The sequence below is a fragment of the Mesoplodon mirus genome (assembly GCF_964341445.2).
Source record: "Mesoplodon mirus genome assembly, chromosome: 2".
NCBI lineage: Eukaryota > Metazoa > Chordata > Mammalia > Artiodactyla > Ziphiidae > Mesoplodon > Mesoplodon mirus.
In genome coordinates, this window is record NC_138977.1 from 42,557,079 (window position 1) to 42,578,972 (window position 21,894).

At 35.7% G+C, this 21,894-nt stretch overlaps 1 protein-coding gene and 1 pseudogene across 3 annotated transcripts in view; one reads left to right on the plus strand and one right to left on the minus strand.

Moving 5' to 3' along the window:
* Window positions 1-21,894, minus strand: part of CFAP299 (cilia and flagella associated protein 299) — a gene marked incomplete at its 5' end in the record, with an annotated part of 640,567 nt that overhangs the window by 550,927 nt on the left and 67,746 nt on the right. The gene's annotated exons all lie outside the window — the stretch shown is intronic.
* On the plus strand, window positions 10,922-11,640 carry LOC309792380 (dynein light chain 1, cytoplasmic-like; annotated as a pseudogene). The gene has a single exon. The product of its transcript is annotated as a dynein light chain 1, cytoplasmic-like (transcript).

Here is a 21,894-nt window from a genome sequence, read left to right on the forward strand (position 1 = left end):
TGTGCACTACAAGAAAGCAGCCATATGTAAGCCAAGGACAGAAGCTTCAGAAGAAGCCAGCCCTGCCAAAATTTTGATCTTGGACTTCCATCCTCTAGAACTGTGAGAAAATGAATTTCTATTGTTTAAGCCAGCCACCAAGTCTGTGATACTTTGTAACAGCAGCTGGAGCAAACTAATATAACCCCCATTCACTCAACAAATGCTACCTGAGCACCATCATGGGCTGGGAGGGCGCTAGCTGCTGGGCTGGGTACAGCACTGGGAGACTGGTCCTCATCCCAGCTGCTCAGTGCATTACAGAAACACTTCACATAATTGAGAAGCACAATTACTAAAACACTGTATAAAAATCGACAGAGTTTTCAACTTCCCAAGAACAGTTATCTTCCCTAATCTACTTTAGCTTTACCTCATTTGTTTTTTTTTTTTATTCTGATGAAAATTATCCAACTCCTTCTTCACTGCTTGTTTTCAAAGATGCTGATTTTTTCAGCCCTGATAATTTCACCAGTTATTGACTCACTATTCTCCCTTGCTGCATTATAAAGAAGTGACTCACAGCCTTTTATTCATGACACACATAGAAATAAAATTGTCACAAAACTGACTCTGGGAGCATCTATATAAGACTTAGAGGAAAAAAGTATTAAATTTCCTTTGCATTTTATGATTATAATATAAATAAAGTACAAAGTATTAGGGAAGATTTAAAATATCGACTATAAATGCACTTTCCAAAAAAATGGTTTCTAACTTTTAATAAGAAACATGAAATTTCATCTGTGGATATAATGCTTTAGTATATGGTTTTATGTTCGAAATAGCTATACACAAATCCTTATCAAGACTTTTTAGTGATGATCTCCTTAAATTTTTCATAGTGATATTAATAACAAATTTTGTTCACACAGGTAGGTGGTATCAAATGAATATACGTTGCTTGTATTTCAATTGCTTTCTTACAACATTATCAGAATTCAGATAATTCTGTTTAAATTATATCAATATTTCACGGGAGCAATCAGCCCTTTAAAATGTCTTTCCTCTTTTTTGTGTGGGACAAATTTAACAGTGAACAGTCTGGTGGTAAGGCTGACTTTAAACCTTCAAGTATTTAAAAATATTAAAGATTTTCCTCAGTCCTACACAGATGTTGCTTTGCTCATCTTAAATGTTCAGGATTCAGATTTTTCCATTAACTCTATCAGTACCTGTTAAAATACTTTAATTAAGCTCCTTGGAAGATGAAAAAGTACAAAATGCACTATTTTGAAAGCCAACAACAATGCCTTTTAAAAATATGCAAAGAAACCAGCCCCTCCTCTTCCTTACACTCCATCTCTCTCTCTCTCTCTCTCTTTCACACACACACACACACACACACACAATTCATCAATAATTTTATAAATTCTTGCCTAACTCTCCTTGAAGAACCAATGCACTTCAGTATGAAATTGTGTTCTGATCATATTTCTTTGAATAAAGATGAAAAAGATATTTTAACAGCTTGGATTTAATTACCATTATATATATATATTACCCTCATTTTTTATTAGCGATCACCATTTTAATAACATCTTTTAATATGGACTGTAAATCTATGGACAAACACTGACATATGTAAACATATCTAATGTTAATTAAATAATGTATTTTTGAATTCTAGCGTTTAAAAAGAACTTTTGATGTAAATCTCATGTTTTCCTACAACCTAACATAACCTTCAATGCCCAAAGATATTTTGGTGAGTGCTTCCTTAGTATGTTATTGGTTTCAAGTATCCCTTTACCACTTTGAACATTTTATTCTCAGATGTTTGATATAGAGCTTCTTTGGAGCAAATAATATTCTTCCAAGCATTTGTCTTCAGGGATTCCAAGCTGTATGATATAAGTATATTACTTCTGTGGAATCATCCACGTGTAATGAAAACTTTATGATGTACTATTCTTCTGGATTCATATTGTCTCTCATTTGATATGAATGTCAATGTATTTACTAAGAGCATTGTTTGAAAAGGCAACTTTTTTATTCTCTTCCCCTCTTTGGTATCAAATACAGTATTGATAAGTTTTTATATAGGCTGGTAAAATTAAAGGTTTGCAGTTATGTGAGGTGTCTCTTTTTCTAGCACTAGGACTTAATTCTAAAACTAGCTTCTTGGGCTTGATTTGCTGTTATAAGCAATCTCAAAATAATGGGTTTTTTAAAATTTTGTGCCAGCATAATGTACTTTGCTCCACTGCTTTATTGCATATCTTTTCCAGGCAAGTAAGACATGTGGGAAGAGGAAGAGAGAAGAGAAGAGGAAGAGAGAAATTTGGGGGGGACCAAAAAGCTATTTGAATTAGTAACAAGGTAATCTACCTTATGAATCAGTAACCTTCCAGCTTTGAGAAAGAAGTTGTACATTTTGGTGAAAAATTAATATCTATAAGTATTGAATTGAATTAAAAATAAAATACTGAAGGAGACTGTGGGACTTTCTAGCTTCAGAAGATAAGTTTGTCAGTGTTTTTTAGATGTTGGCATTCTTAGAAATTATACAAAACAAAACGGATTGAAAACTTGATAGCTAAGCACATGGTTAGCAAAGTAGAAAATATTATAAATTATTTAATTTAATTGTAATCCTGGAAAATTCAAAAACTATAATTATCAATTATGATCATTATTTTAAATGTTTTTAATAAATAGATTTCTGAATCCAGTAAGACACACAATCATGTTTAATAAAATTATTAAATTATTTTCATTTATTTACTTTTAGAAGTAAACCTTTTCTACCTCTACATGAAAAAAATTGTGAAATTGCATCAAGAATCAGGCTTGGCTAATTGTTAATATCAGTAGCCAATAAGGAAATAAGGAAACCAAGAATGAAGCTGGAGATAATTTAAAAAGTAATTATGTTTTTATTATAAAAATAATAAAATTAAGCATGAAACAATTTCATTGTGAAAATTCAGAGGAAAATAAATCTTAATAAAAACTGAATATTTTACTTGTACCCACAAAACAAAGAACTTTACTGATAAACATCATGACAAATAATAATCAGACTATGGTAGGAAAGTGAGTGGGATAGTCTCCATGCCATCATGCAAACTTTGACTAAAAATCAAAACAAAATAGAAAAATGCAGGTGGTATGTCTTCGCCCCACTGGGATATAAGACCATCTGCAAAATTACTCTATGCTTTGCAGACTGTACCAGAGGAATATGTGGATCTTCTTGTCTTGACCTAAATCTCCAATAAGTACATTAAGCTGCTTTGCCTGATGTTTTTAATTTAGCTCTATCCAGGGGGAGACAGAAGATTAGATGATCACTTGGGGTATGTTTCTGTCACAGGATCAGTAACTGCCTCATCATTGTTATATACGCAAAGCCCAGAACACCAAAACTCTCACTTAGAAATATGTTTGATAATTTTCTATACTTTCTATACTGGATATGTCATAATTTCATTAGAATAATAAACAAAATAATGGCAACTTGAATTCTAAGAATTACCTGAGGCTGACAATAAAGCATATTAACTGTTAAAATTGGGTCCAGAGATGTGTTTTTCTCTATTATGTTCAATGTTACTAACACCTAAACACAATTGGGAAAAAAAAGGCCTAAGTATAAACCCAATAACCAAAAAGACACATTATTGTACCTTAAAGATCTATTGAGGAGTATAAAAGAATATTTAAATAAATTAATAAACAAATAACTTTCTTGTATGGGATGACCCAGTTGCTGTATTCATTTATCTATTTATCTATCTGTCATCTATTAAGTGCAATATAAATTAAAATACCAAGAAAATGTTGAAATCAGACATAGGGATTATACATTTCAATTGGAAAAATAAGGAGGAAAGTCTAGAAATTTCTAAAAGAAGTCATATAATTAAAATAGCTTCTTAATGAATTTTAAAAATTGATAGACAGATGAATGCAACAGAAGAAAGTAAAAAAAAAAGTTTAATTCAGATAAGAATTTATTTTCATTCTTTAAATGACAAAGGTAACATTTCAAATCAATGGAGAAAGGAAAAGATTACTCAATAAATTATCTTAGAAAAACTAGATAACCTTTTGGAAAATTCTCTACCTTAACTCTTACAAATGGATGAAGCATGTCTCTCTCTCTCTCTCTCTCTCTCTCTCTCTCTCTCTCTCACACACACACACACACACACACTCACACACATAAAACCATAAATTTGTAGAAAAAATTTAAGTTTATATTGTCAGAGTTAGGATGACCTTTGGAAGCTGAACAATAAACGGATAAGTAATAGGACACTTCCTGCTATTCCTCAGACACACAAGGCCCACTATGGGCTCAAGGCCTTGCATTTCCTGTTGGCTTTCCCTAGATCTCCTCCATCCACCCTCAAATAGGGCCCAAACAGCCTCAAGGTTTGCTCACTTATTTCAGATTTTTATTCAAATGTTACTTTCTCAGTAAAGCCTTTGTTCTCAAATGGCAACCCACTGGAATCTTCCTATTCCTCTATTCCTTTACCTTGCATTAATTTTCTCCTTAGTACTTGCCACCACCTAAAATATTATATGTCATTTAATTGATCTCACTTATTATCTGACTTCCCCTACTAGACTGCAAGTTTCATGAAAGCAAAGGTGCTTTTTCTGTATTGTTCCCTTCTCAGTGCCTACAAGACTACCTGGAGCATACGAAGTGCTCAAAACATATTTGATAAATGAAGAAAGAATGAATAAAAAGTCAAAGGAGTAAGAAGAAAGCCTAGAGAAAATGGTGTAATTAAACCAGAATGGGTAAAATGACAATAGAGCCATAAGCTGTAAGAGATGAAGTTAGATAAGCAAACAAAAGTACATGTTAGAACAAAAATTAGAATGTCACTAATGACTTTGGCAAAAGCAGTTTGGGAGACAGTTCTCCATGGATCTCTCATTTCTACACCCGTTGCTAGTAGGGATACTGACTGTCCTTTATTCCAGAAGATCGTTTCAAGTATGTCTGTATCGTGAACAGCCTTGGAAGATGTGGTATTTGCTCTGCAGTAAGAGACACATTTGTTTAAAACTTTGGAAGATAAAGACATTGTCTCCCCTCTGTAGCAAAAGGCAGGATGCTTACTACCCATTAATAAAAAATCTGGGCTCAGTATGCTCTGGATTCTTCTCTGTAATGCAACCCATAGAGTGTGCAGGTATCAGCTCACCCTCTTTGTGTTTCCTTATGGCAGCTGGAGCCCAGAAAACAGGTGCAAAAAAATGCTGATTTTCTGGCTGCTGCTAATGCTGTGAATAATAAATTGTTCATCATCTCTGACCCAAGAGTCTTGTCTCCCGTCAGCATCTATAAAACTATAGCAGGCTAACTTATTAGTGTGCAAGTAGGGTAAAATACCAGGCCTTTACACAGTTCTAGATAGAGAGATGGCAAAATAACAGGATTTTTGTATAGCTACACTAGCATTAGCACTGATATAGTAATTTACTTCCACTCAATACAGTACTAAATTACACCTTCAAAACTCAAAACCATCATTCAACTTCTCTTTCACCTACATGATATTCATAAATGCATAATAGTTCACTATTATGTAGAACAGTTCACTACAATCATTTACCTGGCTCTCATAACTATTAGCTACAAACAGTATACACACTCATATGATCTTAGGAGAAGTATGAGAATATGAAGCAGAATTTACCATTCTACCTGAAGTATGAAATAGAACTGTTCCAACCAATTCATAAAATCATGAGCAAGAAATAAATGATTATTTTTGTATGTCACTGAAATTTTTATATTGTTTGTTATGCAGCAATATCTGACTGATACAAGACCCAAATATCAACCCTTTTAATGTAATAAAAGTTTACTTCTCCCTTGTGAAATATTCTTAAGGGAAGCAATACATAACTAGTATGGGAGCTCTGCTACACAAAGTTACCCAAGGACAAAAGCTCCTTCTATCTTATTGGTCTACCTTTCCATCAAAATCATCCTTGTTCTTGTGCCAAGATAGCTCACTACCTCATTTGTGTTCAAAAAAATGGGATAGAGGAAGGGTGACAGAAATGCAACACACTTGCCTTTTAAAAACATCCCAGATTCTGCACCCACAAAGTCTCCTTACATCCATTAGATATTAGTCATGTGGCCACACCTAACTACAAGGAAGGTAAAAAAACTTTATTTTTGGCAGTCCTGCACATAGCCAAAAATCAGGGGCTTAACAGGCATACCTTGTTTTGTTGTGCTTCTCTTTATTACACTTCACAGTTATTGTTTTCTACAAATTGAAGGTTTGTGGCAACCCTGCAAGGAGCAAGTCTATTGGTGCCACTTTTCCAACAGTATTTGCTCGTTTCATGTCTCTGTGTCACAGTTTGGTTAACTCTCACAATATTTCAAATTTTTTCATTATTATTATATTTGTTGTGATGATCTGAAATCAGTGATCTTTAATGTAACTACTATGACTCAACTGAAGGCTCAGGTGATGGTTAGCATTTTTTAGCAATAAAGTATTTTTTAATTAAGGCATGGACGTTGTTTTCTTAGACATAATGCTATTCCACATTTAATACACTATGGTATGGTATAAACATAACTCATATACACTGGGAAACAAAAAAAAATTGTGTATCTCACTTAACTGTGATACTCCCTTTATTGTGGTGGTTTAAAATTGAACCTGCAACATCTCAGAGGTATGCCTGTGTCTCTGTTAAATGAGAGAATGGACATTTAAATACAACTAGCATTATTTGCCACAGTCTATTCATGTGGCAACCCAAATATCCATCACAATCTCTCTCCTTCACATAGAATACATTGATCACCTCCACAAGGGAGAAAATTCTGAAGTCCCACTGGTTACTGTACCCAGCTAAAAGTCTCCCCTCTGGATGATGTATAGCCCTTTCCCTTCATTAATCATGGATGTGGAGCCTCATGATTTGGCAACCTACAAACTAAAACAAGTTTATCTGTCCCCATACACTCAATACTCATGGCTTGTGAAGAAGTAGATATTGCAAACTAAACTGCCCCTATTGAGCAAAGAGGGATTGGGAAACTTATAGCAGTCTCTGGGCCATGGCAATAATCAAATCCTACTAGGTAGGCGTTACAAATATTCCATGAACCAACAATGGATTAGTCTCATCTGGAAGGCCCTGATTCCGCTTTCCTGGAAGAAATGTACACTTTCTTCCAAAGCCTTTGGTTCTATCCCCGGGTGGGTGCTTTCCTAACTTTTGTCCTCCCTTGCCATGAATCAAGCAGGTGGTACAAAGATTGCTCTTCTTGGAGACTGCGATATTTTTGTAGCCTTCTCCTTGCTGGTCCAGATTTGGCAGCTCAGGAATTTTCTAAAGGGTTGAACAATTACAGGCTTTTGCAGGCTATGTTGTTGTTCTGTAGCCATACAATTCCCTCAAAACCTTAGCAAGCTTCCAGGCAATTTGTTTTGGATTAGTTCCATATGTAAGTAACTATAGCCAAAGATTTAATCTAGATGTACTCTTTAAGGCTGAAGATGCTTGTCTTTTCCTTATTACCCTGTGTGCTTTCCTTACCCCCTCTCTGGATGGAAGCTACATCCAGGCTATCTAAACCATTTTGTTTGGGTGGAAAAGCAATACTCTTAATTTGATTTTGCTTCTCGTCTGGCTCCCAAATCTGGCAGGACATTGAATTTATCTCCTAGTAAGTAAGGCAGTGGCTTTGAAGCTACCAGCTATAATTGCTTTGGTTTGGAATACAGAAGGAGTTGACTTTTTCAACCCTCAAAAGGCCTCAAATTATAGGACTCTCAGTGAAATTATTTTGCTAACCTGGCACAAAGAGCCTTTCTTAACAGAACTATATGCCCTTCCACCTCTGCTTGAAGACTGGTTAACTCTAGCCTGAGTTCATCTCTGTCGTAGGATTTTGCTGGAAGAGCAAGAAGCTGCCAACACACATGAAGATCCTGCAGCTTTCCAGTGATTTCCCCTAATGTTATGTATGGCCTCCGTCACCATTTAATCTGCCTTCTGAAATACTGTAATCAACAGTTATATCAATGCTTTGCCTCAGCATATCAGGGATCAACCAGCTTTTCAACTTCCAATATCTGTGTCTGTGCTTCCTGCCTCCCAAGTGCTAAACATATTATGCCACAGATCTAGGTTATGCCACTTCATGCACCCCATTTCTGGTACCAAAGTCTGTCTTAGGAAATTCATAACAGAGATTCAAATACAGTCCATAAAGAAAATAGGGCTTCCCTGGTGGCACAGTGGTTGAGAGTCCGCCTGCCGATGCAGGGGACAAGGGTTCGTGCCCTGGTAAAGGAGGATCCCACATGCCGCGGAGTGGCTGGGCCCGTGGGCCATGGCCACTGAGCCTGCACGTCCAGAGCCTGTGCTCCGCAACAGGAGAGGCCACAACAGTGAGAGGCCCGCGTACCGCAAAAAAAAAAAAAAAAAAGAAAAAGAAAATAGAGGTTTATTCCTTTCACATTACAGTATGGAAATGATAGTCTAGGGATTTTATGGGGGACCCAGGCTTTTTCTATCACGTAACTCTGTCATCCCTCAGATACTGTTCTTATCCACATGGTACAAGATGATCCATCACCACAAACACTTTTCAAAGCAGCAGGATGAGGAAAAGGTGGCAGAGGGCCAGCTCTTCATCCTTTAAGGAAAATCTGGAAACCGCACACATCACCTCCAAGGCAGCTTAGAAAATGCAGTGCTTACTCTGTAGCCACATGTCCTGCTACAAAACAAGAGTCCTTTCATTATAGGAGAAGAGGATCATGGATATCAGGGAGCAAAAAATGTCCTTGCTACAGCCTTAAAATAAGTGACATTATTGGGATCTAACATAGTGTTTTGTGAACCAGTATTTATAACAATAAGAACTAAGGTGAATAGAACATTATTTTAGGAATAACTGCTCACCTAATGATGTTTATAGAATATTTTCCAAGGTATAACATCCAAAATATAAATTTTGATATAAATAAATGTAAATTTAGTTTACCTTTTGCATTAAATATCTGATACATAATAGGCATTTGATAAATAATTGTTGAATGAAAGAATGAATGAATGGACTAAGCAACAAATATTTACTGAATCCCTGCAATGAGGCCATGACTGTGTAGACACCAAAGACATATTTAAAAAAGGCATGACATATGGAAGGAGTTGGCAGCATTTTACTTGATGATACTGGCAACGTGAAGCACTATACACATCTAATAAACATATAAAATAATAATAATATATAAATAATAAATATAATAAAGAAATTTTCTACACAATTCCCAATGATTATACAGAAAAATAAAACTTCCAAAATTTTTCTTAAAATAATTTTATAATTTCAAATAAGATAAAAATTGGGTATCCTTTTTTTAACTCACCCTGAGTAAGATGGTTACTCTAAGAGCAAATGAATTAATTGGTATTTATTTATGTAATTTTTATATTATACTGAATCTTACACTTAAGATTTTAGTAAAAAGTAACAACATATTTAGCATGAAATTGTGACATGTAATTATTTGCTTAAAATTGGAATGGTTTTCAAGTAATTTAAATCAATGACAAATGCATGAACTATTTCTTTATAACCATCAAAGCTATTTGTGCCTACATACGAAGAATGAAATAATTCATTTGTAGTTTTGAGAAACAGAGAAAAGAAGAACTTGAACCAGTACTTTCAATGAGGTAAACTATTCTCATTCTTTCACAAATCTTTCTCTTTTCTATTCTTCCATTCCTAGAAGCAGCATTTAGTTATCACCATGGATTATTTTTTAGGAATGCATTGCTATAGACTATAGGGATATATTATTTAGAAGGCTGTGCACACATTAAGGGGAATGACCTGTTTTCAAACATATATAAAATGTTTGTTTTATAATCACTCAGGTACATGACACACCCAGATGTTCCTACAGAATAACACCTTAGGAGAAATCACATATCTTTAGCCTTTTATAACTTTTTTTCTCTGTAGTTTTGCATATTTGGGAATGAAGAGATGAACAGAAAAAATTAAGGACAATAGGTGCAGGAAGCAACTGCTCAAGACCTGCCTTGTCACACAAAGAACAGATTTTTTTTTTTAAGTCTCCTTGATGAGAATAAATTTTTATTCTTTGAGAGTGGACAAAGTCATTTATTGCTCTATCAAGCATATAAGGTGAGTAAAAAGCTGAGAAGTATTTTTCATTACAACACATTTATTAAAAAACATAAACATTGGTGAAAATATTCTGGGAAAGATGGCAAGCTAGGCACACTTATTCCTCTTCATCCAGCTCCAGATTCCCATTAACATGAATGAAAGTATATTAAAAATAGGGTGTACACTGTATAAGAATTGGAAACTTTGTGCCAAAAAACGACAAAGACTTTTTTTAGAAATAGCATAGATAAAACAAATGAAGGAAAAAACTATGTGCTTATTACCAATATTTTATCATCATAAAATAGTTGTCATCTTTATTTGTTTTTAGATTTTTCTATCTATAAGTGTAATTTAGACATTCCTTCCTTTATTCAACAAATATTTATTTTCATGACCAAGGCAGTGTCCTAGGCCTTGCTATTCCAAAACTGTTCCTATTCTCATAGAGCTTACAATTTACTGCCATGGAGAAAAATAAATAAGTCTGTGAATGTAGCACAGTAGCATAGGAGGTGCTAAAGGAGGGTTATCCAGAGCCACGATGGTGGGCAGCAGCTCAGACACTCACTAGAAGAACAAGCCACTCCCCAAGCAGAACGTTTGCAGCCACATATCAATGGCATTCAATGACTGCTGAGCTGCCAGGAGCAGAATTCAAATTATAGGGTTAATAGGCTGTGACCCTGATAGATGTGCCATGGCTTCAGTAGGGACCCCTCCTCTCTAAGGGTCTGAGCCTTGCCAGCCTCTCCCCCAGGAGACCGTTGCAGTAGGCCAGCCGCTGCTCTTTGGTAACCATGTGTGACCGAAAGGCCGTGATCAAAAATGCCGATATGTTGGAGGAGATGCAACAGGACTTGGTGGAGTGTGCTACTCAGGCACTGGAGAAATATAGAGAAGGACATTGCTGCCCATATCAAGAAGGAGTTTGACAAGAAGTAGAACCCCACCTGGCACTGCATTGTGGGGAGGAACTTCAGTACTTATGTGACACATGAAACCAAACACTTCATCTACTTCTACCTGGGCCAAGTGGCCATTCTCCTGTTCAAATCTGGTTAAAAGCATGGACTGTGCCACACACCCAATGATCCATCCAAAAACAAGGACTGTAGCCTAAATTCCAAATACCACAGACTGAAATCTTTAGCTTTGCCCAAGGGAACACCTCGATCTTTAATGTGTTGCTTTGTACAGGGCATACTCTGTACTAGTTTGTTGTGGTTATAAAGCAATTAGCAAAACAAAAAAAAAAAATAGGCCATGACCTTGAAGATGAAGAGGCTTCTATGATGCCCAGGCAGCGTACACCTCAGGAAGACTAGGCACAGATTTCCCACATAACCAAGTGACTGCCAATCCAAACAGAGAGCCAGAAATAGAAAACTGGCTTTAACTCAGCAGCTTCTCCAAGCCTATTAAGAACAATGAAGAAAGAGAAGGAAGAGGAAGGGTGCCAGGGAAGGGAGGAAGGAAGGGAGAGAAAGAGGGAAGGAATAAGGGAAGGAGGGGAAATGGTGAGGAAAGAAGGAGGGAGGAAAACCCTGCAGAGATGTGGTTCCTCTGTTCTGGAGCCCCACATTTCACTGAGGACTTACCACCTGCCAGATACCATTCCAGGTACAGAGCAAAACATGAAATTTCCTTCCCATGGAGCTCACATTCTAGCAGGAGAGGAGCTAGCAGAAGTACAAAGGAAGTAAAATACATAGTATGTTAGACAGGGGTAAATGTAATAAAGAAAAACTTAGGAAGGAACTTAAATAAGGGGTGTATAATTTTTCAATAGATAGGTCAGGGAAGGTTTCACAGAAGTGAGTTTGGGAACAAACCTGAAGGATGTGAGGGAGTGTGTCATGAGTAAATCTGGGAGATGAGATTTCCAGCAGAAGGCCCTCGGGCTGAACCATATAAGGTGTACTGGAGGAACAGCATGGAAGCTAGAATGGCTGGAGTTGGGAAAATGAGGGGTAATGAGATCAAAAAGACAATGGACTAGAGATGTGTTAGAGGAGAAAGAGAAGTGAACGATAGCTCTTAGATTTTTGGCTGGGGTTACCATTTACTAAAATGGAAAAGCCTGCAGGACAAGCCAATCTGGAAGGTACAATCAGGACTTTATGTGTATCAGATATTAAAGAAGATATATGGAGTGAACGATTCCATAGTGAAACTGGAGATCCAGGGAGAGGTCTAAGTTGGAGACTAATGAGTAGGCAGTTGTCAGAGTAGAGAGTGTATTTAAAGCCATGCTAATAAATACAATCATCAAGGATGCAAAGAAGACAAGGAGAAGAAGAAGTTCAAGGACAGCCCTGGAGCATGTCAATATTAAGAAATCAAGAAGATGAGGAGGAACCAGCAAAGGAAATAGAGAATGAACAGACAGAGAAGAAAACCTGGGGAAATCCCAAAACTAAGTAAAGTGTTGCAAACTATTGAAAAAGATCAGCTCTGTTGAATGCTTCTGTAAGCCAACAAAGATGAGAACTAAGAATTAGCCATTGGACTTGTTTGTTTATTGTCTTCTCTCCTGCTATAATGTAAACATCATTATGGTAGGAAGTTTGTTCTTGTCTTAGTCATTAGTAAATTCTGAGGGACTAGAACAGTGTCTGGTACATAATTCATGTTCAATAAATGCATATTAATAAATGAATGAATCTCTGTTGTGAATATAAACATAAAAATAAAATATAAAGTGAAAAATGTTTTATGATGGTGAAATGCTTGTAAACATTGTTAGATAGAAAAAAGTAGAACTTTGCTATAAAGCTTCAGGTTCTACACAGCACCAATTTAACTACAAAATGCAGAGAGTTGATAGTATACAGGAAAGAAAACTTGGAAATAACAAAAAAATTTTGCATCCCTAATTTTTGCTTTAGCATCCAAATTACTTATTTTACCTAAACCTTGCATATTTACAAACATGGCCATTTTACATAATGTTTTGCAATGACACATTACAAATTACAGCTCTTAATCCCAAATCAACTTCTTTCAAAAAGCAATATTTAATTCTATTGGAAGACACTGAAGAACTCCATTAGAATTACATTAGTTGTTCAACATTTCACAGCCTGCTTGAAATCAAGCAGGACCCTGTGGGTTCCTCCCAGGTACAAAAGCCTTTTCATGTCCCCACTTTCATTTGTAGGGAAAAGACTTCAGCCTCCTAAACCTTTCCTGAGTTTCAAAGGTCAGATTCAAACAGTTACTAAGCAGGGAAGTGAAGGAATGCAGAAATAAAGGAAAAGCAGTCAAACAATAGTGCAGTAATAAGGTCCTAGCTCCTCCTCAAGGGATGTACCTAACTATCTTTGAGTTCTTCTGCAGGAAATAAGGACTCCACCCAGGTGGAGGATGGTAACTTCAGGCTGAGCACAAGATCCCTGGAGCACTGCCCTGTTACCTCACTGCCAACCAATCAGAAGAAAATCACACACCCTGCAGTCTGCACCCCAAATTCTGCCTTTAAAACCTCTTTCCTCAACGCTTGATTTGGATATTTTGAGTATGTTGGCTATCTCCAGTGTGGTATAACATTGATTGTTCTCAGTTAAGGTCTCAATTTGTTTGCTATCAACTTCAGCTGGTCTTCCTGACCATGGAGCATTGTCCAGCGAGAAATCTCCAGCATGGAACTTCACAAACCACTCATGAGATGTTCGATCCAGCACAGCACCTTCTCCATATACTGTACAAATCTTTTTTGCATTTCAGTTGTGTTTTCACCTGTCTTGAAATAATAAAGCATAATATGCTGAAAAAAAGAAAAAAAGAAAAAAAAAAAACCTCTTTCCCGAAAACCATCATGGAGTTTGGGTTCTTTTAGCATGAGTTGCCTGTTCTCCTTGCTTGGCCCTCACAATATACCTTTCTCAGCTCCAAATTCTGACATTTCGGTTTGTTTGGCCTTACTGTGAGTCAGTCACACAAACTTGGATTCAGCAACATGCTCACACTCTTAAAATCAAATTTCATACTCACACTATAATAGCCAATCTGAGTCTATACTCTCTGAATACCACTATAATATTTTCCATGAGGCAGAGTCTATAGTTCAAAATGACATAAAATTTCAGCACTATAGCCACCAAAATAAATTAACAAGTGAAAATGCTGATGTCATAGTAAGAGTACAACAGTAACATGTCATTAAATGCAGTTAGAGCAGAAACATTTCTAAGAAGTTCCTACTTAGATTTTATCCTGAGATATATAGATATTTCTATAACTTACCAATAATATAATTGTCATATTATCAAAGATACAAATTCAACATATATTTTCTCACCAATTTTTACGCAAAATAATATTTGGGTCTTTCAATTAAATGTGTCCTATTGTTTCAACAAGTCTAATGGAGAGTCATCTTATTCAGATAAATAACTCTAGAGCAATTAGTTAGTCCCAGTTGATGACTGATTTTACAATATTAGTTGAAAATTGGGTGGGATGCAAGGAAACCTACCAGAATTTTCCTAGGCAATTTGCCAGAGAGAATTCTTGTCAAGAAAAACAGTGCTGTGATTTCAACTTTGAACCCTGAACTGTACATTGTGTGAACATGTCAAATACTCATCCCCCAAATAACCTCATGCTATTTCTGAAAATCTTGCCAAATGCAATGAATCTGATTTAGTGGAAAAAAAAATTTAAGGCCAAGAAAAATACACACGTTGTACATGGAGTGTCAGTAATTCCGGAAATATTAGTTTACCTCTATTCATGATTTCACTTTAAAAGAATGCAGTGTTGTTTCTGCTGAAAATTTTTTACCATAATTAATTCATTTTTCTCCCAAGTAAACAGTTTCTTCATATGTTACTACATTTGTACATTATTTTCTTTGAGTAATTAATTCAGCTTTTTCAAACATGATGCTATTAAGGTCAAGGTTTCAGATTTTGCACACTCAGCCATTCCCCATTCCCAGGCAGATCACTTAAATTATTAAAATTACACACTGGGATCTAAATCCTGCCCGCATCACTTTATAGAATACAGATAAAAAATGGTCCCTGCCTGTTTTCAATATAAAATAGACTTTTTATAAAAAGATGTTGGATGGATAGGAATAGTGGAAGAATGAAAATAGAAATTTTATGGAATTAAGAATCAAACTGGAAATAAAAGGACAGTCATTAATGAGAAGTTCTGTGATACAGAGCCAAGGAATAGCATCAGAACAGGTGCCTGAAGTAACAAAACAGGAGTAAGTTTAGCTGTTCAACAAACTGTTAAAAATGCATCCCTTCAATTTCTGTTGTTGTTTTTTTTGTGGGGGGGAGAACACCTTCTGCAATGGCCTGCTCTCTAGCATATTACCCTTACTAATTATTGTCCAAGAAATGTAAAGTTCAAATGAAGACTTATCCCTTAAAATCACCGGATGATTCTTCTTTTTATTTCATAATATCTAATATATGGCAACTAGTCGCTATTTAATAGCCATTTGTGAATAAATATAAACACACAAAAAAACACATTAGGAAACTAAAGCAACAATGAAAAAAATTTTTGAATCTGCTATTTAATATAAAAACATAAAGTGTGTGACTTCCCCTGCCCATTTATACAAGTTATAATCATTATAGGTAGTTGAAATAAAAACAAAATGTCCTAAATGCCTTCACCCATATATTATAATGTATCTTTATATCTTGTTTAGATACACAAATTGCTGTTTAATGCAGTACCTTGATTTGGGAAAGGAAAAACTACACTAATGGTGGTAACTACCTCTTATAGAAGAGTAGGTCTTAATCTTACAAGAGAAACAAACTCTTTGAAGACTGAATTTTAAAACAATGAGCCCTTTCTACAGAAATGTTCACATCTTACACAAAATATCAAACCCAATTTGGGGACTGTTCATGCCATTCATTGGAACCTGAAAAGGTCCATAAGATGCAGATTAAGAGAACTTCCTATAGAGGAGATGACAGTAAAGTTACAGATTTGTTATTAACTTTAAAAAGCCAAAAAAGATTAGTTATATCAGTTCGTAGTATAACATCCCACATATTGTAGAAACCAAATAAATTATTTTTAACTTATATTTCCCAAGCTCAAATTGGTTTTAATAGTCTTTAATAGACTAAAACTTATTAATTGGTGATATGCAAAGCAAAATAAAATGAAATATATTGGAGAGGAAGTCTGTAGTTAAATAAATTTGTATTATTTAGTTATGTAGAATTATATAGTTAAATGCTAGATTAAACAAAGTTAAGCAAGAATTTCTTTACTACATAACTTTTGAGAGTTGTTACTATATAAATATACAAAAATGGGATAGATTATGTACCATTTTCTCAACTTTTTTTGACCATGAAGTCCCATTTTCCTCAAAACACCTGTTACCTGTTGTTGGAAATTACTTATGATGGGTGTGGTAAGAGCTACAATTGCTTTTATTAATACTGAATTTTGAATAGAAATAAATCTACATTTAATATACATTTTATTCCTCTTGAAAGAAACCAAGATATCAGAATAAAAGAAAAATAATATATCTGAGCAGATTTCTTAGAAAATTTCTTTAGATCAAAACATGAGAGAAATTCAGAGAGGTAAGGCAGGTTCACAGGTAGCAGTGAGGCAGGTTGAGCCCAGCAGAGAGGGACCCTACTAAGAGGGTGAGGGTAGAAAATTCAGCCCACATATTGTGGGGCTAGAGCAGCCCTAAAAATGGCACCTTTTTACAATTCTTCCCCCAGTGAGAGTGTTTTCCTCTACTTTTCACAGACACTGTGTGTATTAGCAGGAATCCTGAAGCAAGGATACAGATATTGAGAAACAGAAACTAATTTTTTAAATGTTATATTTGGTTTTCAGACACATTTTGCACTTTTTTCAATAAGGATTCCAAATTTCTTACCATTCGTAACCCAAACAAAATCAGAAAGAAACTTAATGAAAACAAAAATGACAAGAACTAAAATATTGCGTGACTGGCCAATGAACTTGACCCTATTCCCATACCTTACCCCTGACTGAGGAGGGAGACTATTCTGTAGTCCCTGCACTCAGCAGGGTGGCACTGATATTACCCCATCTACAGCACTTTATCTCTGATTTATATTTTATAAGTAATAAGTGGGGCAGATGAGTGGTCGTTAAGCTAGAGTGAAACAAGGAAGAGGTAAATGAACAATTAGGTAACTGATGGTTGAAGCAAAAATTGTAACACTGTCTGATTGATTAAATGTATGTAGAGGAGAGATTTAAAACAATTATGTACTAAACAAAGGAAAATAAAATGATTAAACAGTAGGTAAGCCTTCTATATTTAACTCAAAAGAGAAAAATGATAATAGTCACAGATTGGGATAAATTATGTATATATCAATATAAGTAATCTAGTGCAACCGCCAAAAAGCTATGCAAAAAGACACACCAAAAACAATAGAGATGCTGGACACCCATGCCAAACAACTGGGAAGACAGGAATACAACCCCACCCATTAGCAGAGAAGCTGCCTAAAATCATAATAAGGTCACAGACAACCCAAAACACACCACCAGATATGGACCTGCCCACTAGAAAGACAAGATCCAGCCTCATCCACCAGAACACAGGCACTAGTCCCCTCCACCAGGAAGCCTACACAACCCACTGAACCAACCTTAGCCATTAGGGGCAGACACCAAAAACAACGGGAACTATGAACATGCAAGCTGCAAAAAGGAGACCCCAAACACAGTAAGCTAAGCAAAATGAGAAGACAAAGAAACACAGAGCAGATGAAGGAGCAAGGTAAAAACCCACCAGACCTAACAAATGAAGAGGAAATAGGCAGTCTACCTGAAAAAGAATTCAGAATAATGATAGTAAATATGATCCAATATCTTGGAAAAAGAATGAAGAAAATACAAGAAATGCTTAACAAGGACCTAGAAGAACTAAAGAGCAAATAAAGAATCATGAACAACACAATAAATGAAATTTAAAATTCTCTAGAAGGGATCAATAGCAGAATAACTGAGGCAGAAGAACGGATAAGTGACCTGGAAGATAAAATAGTGGAAATAACTCCTGAAGAGCAGAATAAACAAAAATGAAAGAAAACAATTGAGGAGAGTCTCAGAGACTGCTGCGACAATACTAAAAGCACTAACATTCGAATTATAGGGGTACCAGAAGAAGAAGAGAAAAACAAAGGGACTGAGAAAATATTTGAAGAGTTGAAAACTTCCCTAATAAGGTAAAGGAAATAGTCAATCAAGTCCAGGAAGTGCATAGAGTCCCATACAGGATAAATCCAAGGAGAAACACAGCAAGACACATATTAATCAAACTACCAAAAATTAAATACAAAGAAAAAATATTAAAAGTAGCAAGGGAAAAACAACAAATAACACACAAGGGAATCCCCATAAGGTTAACAGCTGATCTTTCAGCAGAAATTCTGCAAGCCAGAAGCGTGTGGCAGGATATATTTAAAGTCATGAAGGAGAAAAACTTACAACCAAGATTACTCTACCCAGCAAGGATCTCACTCAGATTTTACAGAGAAATTAAAACCTTTACAGACAAGCAAAAGCTAAGAGAATTCAGCACCACCAAACCAGCTATCCAACAAATGCTAAAGGAACTTCTCTAGGCAGGAAACACAAGACAAGGAAAAGACCTGAAATAACAAACCCAAAACAATTAAGGAAATGGTAATAGGAACATATATATCAGTAGTTACCTTGCATGTAAATGGAATAAATGCTCCAACCAAAAGACATAGACTGGCTGAATGGATACAAAAACAAGACCCATATATATGCTGTCTACAAGAGACCCACTTCAGACCTAGGGACACATACAGACTGAAAGTGAGGGGATGGAAAAAGATATTCCATGCAAATGGAAATCAAAAGAAAGCTGGAGTAGCAATTCTCATATCAGAAAAAATAGACTTTAAAACAAAGATTATTACAAGAGACAGAGAAGGACACTACATAATGATCAAGGGATCAATCCAAGAAGAAGATATAATAATTGTAAATACTTATGCACCCAACATAGGAGCACTTCAATACATAAGGCAAATACTAACAGCAAAAAATGGGGAAATCGACAGTAACACAATCATAGTAGGGGACTTTAACACCCCACTTTCACCAATGGACAGATCATCCAAAATGAAAATAAATGAAGAAACACAAGCTTTAAATGATACATTAAACAAGATGGACTTAATTGATATTTACAGGACATTCCATTCAAAAACAGCAGGATACACTTTCTTCTCAAGTGCTCATGGAACATTCTCCAGGATAGATCATATCTTGGGTCACAAGTCAAGCTTTGGTTATTTTAAGAAAAATTGAAATCATATCAAGTATCTTTTCTGACCAGAGTGCTATGAGACTAGATATCAATTACAGGAAAAAAAACTGTAAAAAAAAAAAAATACAAACACATGGAGGCTAAACAATACACTGCTTAATAACCAAGAGATCACTGAAGAAAGCAAAGAGGAAATCAAAAAATACCTACAAACAAATGACAATGAAAACATGATGACCCAAAGCCTATGGGAAACAGCAAAAGCAGTTCTAAGAGGAAATTTTATAGCAATGCAATCCTACCTTAAGAAACAAGAAACATCTCAAATAAACAACCTAACCTTACACCTAAAGCAATTAGAGAAAGAAGAACAACAACAACAAAAAAAAACCAAAGTTAGCAGAAGGAAAGAAATCATAAAGATCAGATGAGAAATAAATGAAAAAGAAATGAAGGTAATGATAGCAAAGATCAATAAAACTAAAAGCTGCTTCTTTAAGAAGATAAACAAAATTGATAAACCATTAGCCAGACTAATCAAGAAAAAAAGGGAGGGGCTCCCCTGGTGGTGCAATGGTTGAGAATCCGTCTGCCGATGCAGGGGACACGGGTTCATGTCCCAGTCTGGGAGGATCCCACATGCCACGGAGCGCTTCGGCCTGTGAAGCATGGCTGCTGAGCCTGCACATCTGGAGCCTGTGCTCCACAATGGGAGAGCCCACAGCAGTGAGAGGCCCACATACCACAAAAAAAAAAAAAAAGAAGAAGAAGACTCAAATCAATAGAATTAGAAATGAAAAAGGGGAAGTAAGAACTGACACAGCAGAAATACAAAGGATCATGAGAGATTACATCAAGCAACTATATGCCAATAAAATGGACAAGCTGGAAGAAAAGGACAAATTCTTAGAAATGCACAACCTTCTGAAACTGAACCAGGAAGAAATAGAAAATAAAAACAGACCAGTCACAAGCACTGAAATTAACATTGTGATTAAAAATCTTCCAACAAACAAAAGGACCAGATGTCTTCACAGGCGAATTCTATCACACATTCAGAGAAAAGCTAACACCTGTCCTTCTCAAACTCCTGTAAAAAAATGGAGAGAAGGGAACACTCCCAAACTCATTCTACAAGGCCACCATCACCTTGCTACCAAAACAAGACAAAGATGTCACAAAAAAAGAAAACTACAGACCAATATCACTGATGAATATAGATGCAAAAATCCTCAACAGAATACTGGCAAGCAGTATCCAACAGCACATTAAAAGGATCATACAGCATGATCAAGTGGGGTTTACCCCAGGAATGCAAGGATTCTTCAATATACACAAATCAATCAATGTGATACAACATATTAAAAAATTGAAGGAGAAAAACCATATGATCATCTCAATAGATGCAGAGAAAGCTTTTGACAAAATTCAACACCCATTTATGATAAAAACCCTCCAGAAAGTAGGCAGAGGGAAATTACCTCAACATAATAAAGGCCATATATGACAAACCCACAGCCAACATCGTCCTCAATGGTGAAAAACCAAAAGCATTTCCACTAAGATCAGGAACAAGACAAGTTTGCCCATTCTCATCACTATTATTCAACGTAGTTTTGGAAGTTTTAGCCACAGCAATCAGAGAAGAAAAGGAAATAAAAGGATTACAAATCAGAAAAGAAGAAGTAAAGCTGTCACTGTTTGCAGATGACATGATACTATACATAGAGAATCCTAAAGATGCCATCAGAAAACTATTAGAGTTAATCAATGAATTTGGTAAAGTTTCAGGATTCAAAATTAATGCACAGAAATCTCTTGCATTCCTATACAATAATGATGAAAAATCTGAAAGTGAAATTAAGAAAACACTCCCATTTACCATTGCAACAAAAAAATAAAATAAAATACCTAAGAATAAACCTACCTAAGGAGACAAAAGACCTGTATGCAGAAAATTATAAGACACTGATGAAAGAAATTAAAGATGATACAAATAGATGGAGAGATATACCATGTTCTTGGATTGGAAGAATCAACACTGTGAAGATGACTCTGCTACACAAAGCAATCTACAGATTCAATGCAATCCCTATCAAACTACCACTGGCATTTTTCGCAGAACTAGAACAAAAAATTTCACAATTTGTATGGAAACACAAAAGACTCCAAGTAGCCAAAGCAATCTTGAGAAATAAAAATGGAGCTAGAGGAATCAGGCTCCCAGACTTCTGACTATACTACAAAGCTACAGTAATCAAGACAGTATGGTACTGGAACAAAAACAGAAACATAGATCAATGGAACAGGATAGAAAGCCCAGAGATAAACCCACACACATATGGTCACCTTATCTTTGACAAAGGAGGCAAGAATATACAATGAAGAAAAGACAGCCTCTTCA